Here is a 9,114-nt window from a genome sequence, read left to right on the forward strand (position 1 = left end):
GGCTTGCAGTAAAATATCAGCATTAATACCCGTAGGGAAAGTATTAGAAATTTCACTTGATGCTACATAGTGTTTCTGAGGGTCTACAGAATGCAAAACATCATATGTTTGTTGTAAACTCTGAGCACCTGTAAAAGAAAACAAGTGACCATTTAATTTTATATTTTCTTTTAAAGTAATCACACTACTTCTCACACCACTCATATCTTGACTTTTGAGAGTCAGATCTTTCTCACTAGGATTAACTAAACCTTTTGCCAGGTAAGGATCCCGCCTCTCTAAATTTTTGTTTTTCTCTAAATCTTTTACCTCAATTTCACTAGAAAAACTCAAAAACGTTTATCCTGCAGAAATAAGAGATGGTTGAGAAGAGTTGGATATGGTTACATGAACATGGGTATCCTTAAAAAAGGACTGTCCATGGTCATCCTATCAGATTTTAAGGTAACATTAAATTCTGATACAGTATCAGTATTTAAAGTAAATGCTGATAATGAAGGATCAAGTGGCATGGAAGAGATACGATGAACTTCAAGAATTGCATCAGTATAACTTATACCGTGGACATGTCCAGCTTCATCAGCATTTCCACTCTAGTGAGATCATCATCAAAAGCTACACTTCTGAGAGGCTTGATTTTGTGAATCTTTGGAGGAATAAGTAGAGCTGCTACTACAGACGTATCTCTAGTTGTTGTAGTAGGTTTTTATGGGCTCTCTTCTGAACTGTATTCAGGATTTGTAACAAAGTCATCATGTGCTACAATACGAGATTGTAGTACAGCATCAGACTATACTGGTTCATTAGCTTTTGCAAATAGACCTTCGCCAGAACCAATATCAGCATCACCCTTTGAGTTGAATGTTCTTATGGGACTGGATCAGTTGTAGCTGCTGCATCCCTTTGTGTTGCAGGTTCTTGCATGCTTGATTCAAAGAGGGATTCATCTATCCTCTCTTTTGCTGACATTTGGCTTTATTTCTTCAATCATCTGGCAATTCTGTCCACCTGTTCATGAGTGACCTCCCTCACTTTTCTTTTATGCTTGATAGGTGAATCAGGAATTGTGATAGGAGCATCAGCTTTTGTCTTTTCCTTATGATTCCTTGGCTATTTATGAGATGCAACCACTCCTTGTATATCATTAGTATTTACTAACTTGGCCTTCTTAGGGGAACCCTGTCCAGCTATTACTGATTCAGAATTTATATTTGTAAATTTTAATGAAAGAGGAGCATTATCTTCTTCATCAGAGTCTGATATATCAGCCACACATTTTCTCTTTGGACTGGTAGAAGATTTCTCAGTAGATTTGGAGTGTGGTTTTTGAGAAGGCCTTAGTCTTGATCCTTGAAGGGAATCAGACTTTGCTTCCTTCTTTATTTTTATAGCATATGCCTTTAATAAGACACCTGGGAGTGCTTGTGTTTGATGTTCTATTTGGGTTACAGAGCCTGGGTTATCTACGGGGGGTGGGGTGAGGTCCCAACAGTGATTGCCTTGTAGCTTAGCTCTTTGAACATTTTGTTATGCATAGGTCTCAGGGATCCTTGCAATTAGTAAGTCACTAGAAGAAACTAAAATTCTTAAAGGTGCAAGAGCAGTCCCCTCTTTGTCATTAGAAATTAAATTAGAGAAAGCCCTTTTTGTGAAATTAAACACTGATATAATTTGATTAGCAGGGATTGGGACATCAAGAAAAGATTAATTAAATATAAGCTGACAGAATCTAGCATAATACACTATATTTGCATCAACTTTTAATCTATCTCCTATAAAACATAAAATTACTCTACCAAAATCATAATTACAGTTATGAATTAGAGACTACCAATCTGCTGTGACATCATAAAGAGTGCATCAAAGTGATGCATTCAAAGAAGAAATTCCATTCCTTTCGAAGCCCATGTCTTTTCAATTGCCCCATATTCTTCAATTCTTTATTATACCCAATCTCAGTTAAGAATATTTTCATCTTAGCATCACCAATGAAGCTAGAGTAATATTAATGGGTGGGTATTTGAAGAGCTTCCCAAACGGTTTGAGGTGTAATAACCTTAGTTTCACCATAAAAATTCAAAGATAATACTTTGAGTGCCATTCTCACCACCATCATCATAAACACATGTTCTCCATAAAGCAATAACATTGTTTCTAGATATAACAATAGGATTAGTAAGAGTATAACCAACTAAAAGCCTTGGTAGCAACTGAAGAAGTCATTGTGAACTGTTTAAGAAAAAGTTTTAAAGCTGATTAGGGTATCAGAGTTTAGTCAAGAGAGAAGAAGTAGTAAGAGAGTAACGAGAGTTTGGTGAAAAGATAAAGTGATAATTTAAAATCAAGAATTAATTTTGTATAACCATGTACTCTTTTACTTACAAATGGTTCACTTTAGTGGTACACATGGAATGATTCTATTGCTCAGTAAATAATTATGGAACAGATAATTAGGTGCAGTAAAAACGTGCACGTTTACACAAACAATATGCTATAATTATTGAAATGTTTTAGTTAATCATAGTTTGACTACTATCAGGATTTAACCAACTATTATCAGAGTTTTTCAGTCAATACACATGTTTGACTGATATCAGTACTTATTTATATTATCAGAGTTTATTCATGTAACTACTGTAGAGAGCAAACTATCAGAATTTAACACTCTATTTAAATTTTATAAGGTAAATAACATGAATACAAAGCATTACTTTTAACACTGTTATCAGAATTTAAGAAATATTGATACATAGGAAAATATACCAAACTTTGATCACATATGACTGATATCAGTACTTATTCATATTATCAGAGTTTATTCATGCAACTACTGTAGAGAGCAAACTATCAGAATTTAACACTCTATTTGAATTTTTATAAGGTAAATAACATGAATACAAAGCCTTACTTTTAACACTGTTATCAGAATTTAAGAAATATTGATACATAGAAAAAGATACCAAACTTTGATCACATATGCCTGTTACAGAACATAATTTAATCATCAGTATTTGAGAAATATCCCGAGATCATTCCCAACTCATTCAACAATTTTGTAAATGTAGCTTCACAGAGTGGTTTGCTGAAGATATCTTCTAATTGCTGGTTTGTAGGCACAAAGTGCAATTCCACTGTACCTTCTATCACATGTTCCCTTATAAAATGGTACCTTATACTGATGTGCTTTTTCATTTAGTGATGTACTGGATTTCCAGTCATTGCAATATCACTTTGATTATCAAAATATATAGGAATTTTAGAATACTTAAACCCACAATCCAGTAACTGATTCTTCATCCACAGAATTTGTGCACAACAGCTTCATATAACAATATATTCAGCTTCTACAGTTGAAGTGGAAATTGACTCTTTTTTTCTTGCTAAACCAAGAAACTAATCTACTACCAAGAAATTGACAGCTTTCTGAAGTGCTTTTCCTGTCAATTTTGCATCCTACAAAGTCAGCATCTGAGTATCCAATTAGCTTAAAGTCAGAATCTCTAGGACAACATAATTCAAGATTCAAAGTGCTTTTGAGATATTTAAAAATTCATGTCACAACTAATAGATGTGGTTCCCTTGGATCAACTTGGAACCTTGCACACAGACATGTAGCATACATGATATCAGGTCTACTAGCAGTCAAATATAGGATTGAGCCAATCATACCTCTGTATTTAGTTATATCTACTGATGAACCAGTATTTAAATTTAATTTGGTTGCAGTGGCCATGGGAGTTGTGGCAGTTGAACTGTCTTACATTCCAAACCTTCTAAGTAAATTCTTAGTATATTTAGCTTGATTGATAAAGATTCCTTCTTCAGTCTGCTTGACTTGTAATCCTAGAAAATAACTTAATTCTCCCATCATACTCATTTGATCTTTGGACTAAATTAACTTGGCAAACTTCTCATAAATTTATCATCAGTAGAACCAAAAATGATATCATTAACATAAATTTGAACTAACAACAAGTCCTTACCATGATACTTATAAAATAAGGTTTTATCAATGGTACCTCTTTTGAAACCATTTTCTAATAAAAATTGTGCAAGTGTTTCATACCAGGCTCTTGGAGCTTGCTTTAGTCCATAGAGTGCTTTATCCAATTTGTAGACATAATTTGGATATTTTGGATCAATGAACCCTGGATACTGTTCAACATAACTTCCTCATCAAGTTCATCATTTAAAATGCACTCTTCACATCAATCTGAAACACCTTGAATTTTATATGGGCAACATATGCCAGAAAGATTCTGATGGCATCAAGTCTTGCAACTGGAGAAAAAGACCCATCATAATCAATGCCTTTTTTCTATGAATAACCCTTTGCAACCAACCTTGCTTTATTTCTTGTGATAATGCCCTCACTGTCAGTCTTGTTTCTGAACACCCAGTTAGTACCAACTACGGATCTATCTTTTGGTATTGGTACTAATGTCCAGACTTTGTTCCTTTCAAATTTATTCAGTTCTTCTTACATTGTTGTGATCCAGACGACATCTTGAAAAGCTTCATCCACTTTCTTAGGTGCAGTTTGAGATAGAAAAGAATGATAGAGACATTCATTTTGAGTGACTTTTCTAGTTTTGACACCACTATCAGGATTTTCAATGATTAAGTCAGGAGTGTGTGACTTAGTCCATTTTCTTGTAGAAGGAAATTGACTCCTTGAAGTAGATCCTCCCCTTTGATCCATGAAGTCTCTATTTTCACTTTGATGTGTACGATTTCTATTTCCTGAAGCTCCCCCTAAATCAGTGTTTCCAGAGTTATCAATATTTATTTCATTAGTATTTGAGGAGTTAGAGTCTGATAAAGTATTTATTGATATTTCTTGATTTGAATCACTTGAACTTGACTCTTGATGTGAATCATGTTGCTCTCCCTCAACATGTGCTTCAGTATTTGTATTATTTCCATTGACAACTGGCTCATCGGAGTTTAAAGTGATATCAGGATTTGCATTATCAGAGTTTATCATTCCATCAGGATTTAGTTGTTCAGTATAATGTACTTCATTTTCAAATCTCAATTCTTGATGATCATCCTTATCTTCTAGATCGGTAATCTTCTTGTCATCAAAATATACATGAATAGATTCCATGATCACTCTTGTTCTCAGATTATAAACTCTGAAGGCTTTTGTTGACAGTGGATATCCAACAAAAATACCTTCATCAGCTTTTAGATCAAATTTTGTAAGCTATTCAAGATGTGTTTTCTAAACAAAATCCTTGCATCCAAAAATATGAAAGTACTTCAAATTTGACTTCTTTCCCTTCACCATCTCAAATGGTGTCTTGCCATGCTTGTTTACCAGAGAAGCATGCAGTTTGTACATCCTCATCCCAGAAGTAGGTTGGCAATTTTTCTGCCTCAAGCATGGTCCTTGCAGCTTCTATAAGAGTCCTATTCTTTCTTTCAAAATCTCTATTTTGCTATGGATTTCTAGGGCCAGAAAATTCTTGTTTGATCTGAAGGGATTTTAGCACATAAACACAATGAAAAATGTAAATTTAAATCATAAAAATCGAAACCCTTCGCAGGATTCATGCGAAAAACAATATTTAATTCATAGTTCAGTATGTTTACCTTAAGAAGCTTTACGTTAATGGAAAGATGGAGGTCTTGAATGATCACCGCGTAGCCCGTCGCTGGAACGATCTACGCCTTGAAGGTTTCGACACGAATGATCGCCCGGAGGATGGGTGTGAACTAGCACGTTCTTGAGGCCGCCTTCTTGCTCTCTCTGTCTCTCTTCAGGCTTCTAGGGTTTATATTTTATCAAATAAAATGTGTAACCCTAATTCTATTAGAAAAAGATATTATATAGGCAAGAGCTAATGAGCCTCCAACCCTAAACTGAATTTTAGAGTTATTATTATTAAATTCGAAATTCTAATTATTATATTATTAAGTCTCACTTAATCATCCAATAACTTAATTTCGGATTTAATATTAAATTCGAATTTCCTATTTATTTAATTAATTAAGTCACACTTAATTAATAACAAATAATTCGAATTACTTACATTTAATTTAAATCCGAATTTAAATTAAATGATCCTCCAATTATTCTTTGTGCGGCCCTTTAGGTTATTATTATGTTGGCAATAATTTTAAATCTAATTTAAAATCATAAATAATGAGCGGCATCTAGTAATACATCATTGTCACCCAAGTAATAATAATTAAATCGGTGATCAATTAAACCTTTCGTGAATAATGTACAATGTAATATAATCCCTTTAGCCTTATATTATAGATCAAACTCGAGGTATGCATTGTGTAATCCTCTGTTAACATTCAATCCTTCTTTCCTAGATCAATGAGTAAACTATTAAAAAAATCAGTATTTGAGCACGACCATGCATTTTATAGTCTTACTCAATCAAGAGGCCAATAATATCACTCCTTTAATAAAGGAGGGCTAAATTCCATCTAGATCATTCATATTTCTTATAAGATTCATAATGTACCAAATGTCTACTTTTATTATTACCCGGTCAAGGATAACTTTTAATAGTATCAAAGTATATTAATTCTCGTATAGAAATATAATGATTTCAGGTCAAAGGACCAATACATCATTATTACTGTGAGATTAACTTATGACATTATAAACATGTAGTATCTCACAACGGGTCAATCCAGCACCATGTATTTAATACATGTGCCTGTATTTTGTTTTTAGTATCACCATACCTATGATCAATGAGATGTGATCATCAGCCAACAAACACACTAGTCTCAATGTATTTATTATCGTCACTTAACAATAATACTTGAGTAGGGACCTTTAGGAATATCAATACTATTCTCATAATCTCATTTCTAAGTCACGTACTTAGAGATATAGATTTACATATCATATTCCAAGGATATTTATTAATCTAACATCTTATCACAGAAAATAAAGATATAATAAATTACTAAAGAATAATCCATATAATCATAATTAATAATCCAAATGTTTCATAAGTTGTGATACGATACCACACTCCTTTAAGAAACCTTTAAACTCGAGGCTTAAGTATTCTCCTCCACGATCTGATCGTAGAACTTTTATACTTTCCCATGTTTGCTTTTCCACTTCAGCCTTGTATTCTTTAAACTTTTCAAAAAAATCAGACTTGTTCTTCAAAAGATACACATATCCATATCTACTGAAATCATCAGTAAAGGTAGTGAAGTATTAAAAGCCACTTCTTGGCATCATATGCATTGGACCACATACATCACTATATATAAGTCCTAATAGTTCGGCGGCCCTTTCACCTTGTCTGGTAAAAGGAGCTTTAGCCATTTTGCCAGTGAGACAAGATTTGTATTCTTCGTATGATTCAAAATCAAACTTATCCAAGTAACCATCTTTATGTAATTTGGAAATGCGTTTCTCATTTATGTGACCTAAATGATAATGCCAAAGGTATGTTTGATTTGAGTCTTTCATCTTAATACATTTATTATCATTATTTATGTTATAGACATGAGTATCTATATAAAGAAGATATAAACTATTAAAAAAATGTGCAACCCTGTAGGTAACATTATTGAATGAAAAGGAACAACTATTGTTCTGAATCAAAAATGAAAAACCTTTCTTGTTCAAACAAGAAACCGAAATAATGTTTCTACAAATCGCAGACACGTAAAAGCAGTTATCTAGTTCTAAAACAAGCCCAGTGGGCAACGATAAACGATAAGTCCCTACAACTAAAGCAACAACCTTTGCTCAATTTCCAACTCGTAGGTCGACTTCTCCCTTCGCCAATGTCCTACTTCCCTGCAGTTCCTGTACATTTATACAAACTTGAGAACCACATCTAGTATCTAATACCCAAGATGTAGAAGTAGACAAATTGACTTCTATAACATAAATACCTGAATCAGAAGCAGTAGCAACAGCCTTCTTCTTCAGATCCTCCAAATAAGCATGACAGTTCCTCTTCCAATGACCTGGTTTCTTGCAATAGTGACAATCACCAACCTTTGGAACACCACCTTTAGGCTTCAAAGCCTTAGTCGGATTAGGTTTCAGATTGGTATTCGATTTAGATCCCATCTTCTTCTTGCCTATCCATTTACCCTTTCCTTTGGCCTTCCCCTTATTCACCATCAACAAGATAGCAGGGGATGCCTTCTGAACATTGGTCTCAGCAGTTTTCAACATAGCCAACAGTTCGGTGGGGTTCTTATCTATCTCGTTTATATTGTAATTCATCACAAATTGAGAATAGATGATGTTTAAAGATTACAAAATTAGGTCAATCTGGTGCTCCACATCAATCGGGGCACCCAACTTGGCAAGGTACTCAATATACCCAATTATCCTTAGAACATGCGGTCCAACCAGATTATGTTCTCCCTTCTTACGTGCATGCAACGATTTGAAAGTATCAAACCTCTCCTTATGATCCTGTCCTTCAAACATACATTTAAGGTGCTCAATCATATCATAAGAATCCATATTCTCATGTTGTTTCTGATGTTCAGCACTTATGGTCGCTAACATGAGACATTGAACATCCGTGTCATCATCGATATATTTCTGATAAAAATTATGTTGAGCACGGGATGCTCCTTCAGGGAGAGGTGCAGGGTGAGGGATATCTATGATATAGAGCTTGCGCTCTTGTTTGAGGATAATCCTCAAGTTCCTCTGCCAATCAAGGAAGTTTGTTCCTGTCAGCTTGTCCTTCTCAAGGACTGATCGCACAGAGAAGTTGTTTGAATTGATTGCCATTTGATATCTACAATATTTAAAATGCATAAGATAAATTATTTTACAGATAATTATTAAATTATGTTTAAGTGATTATTCATATATATTCAAAATATATATCTCTCACTATTTTATCAAATTAATAGCCCTAACTATTAATTCGGAAAGAGTATCTTCTATATACTTTCTAATGAGCCAAGATCTAAATTTTCACAACGTTTTAGTTCAGCTTTGGATTTACTCCTAAAATATGATTCAATAAGGTAGACAACATTTGTCAATTATATCAACTATATAACTCTTGGATAGTTTAGTGGAACAACATTTATTCTAATTTATCCAATAAATCTCACCAAACTCTATGCCTCTAAGTTCACAATCCT

Source organism: Apium graveolens, chromosome 2, assembly GCF_009905375.1.
Source record: "Apium graveolens cultivar Ventura chromosome 2, ASM990537v1, whole genome shotgun sequence".
Taxonomy (NCBI): Eukaryota; Viridiplantae; Streptophyta; class Magnoliopsida; order Apiales; family Apiaceae; genus Apium; species Apium graveolens.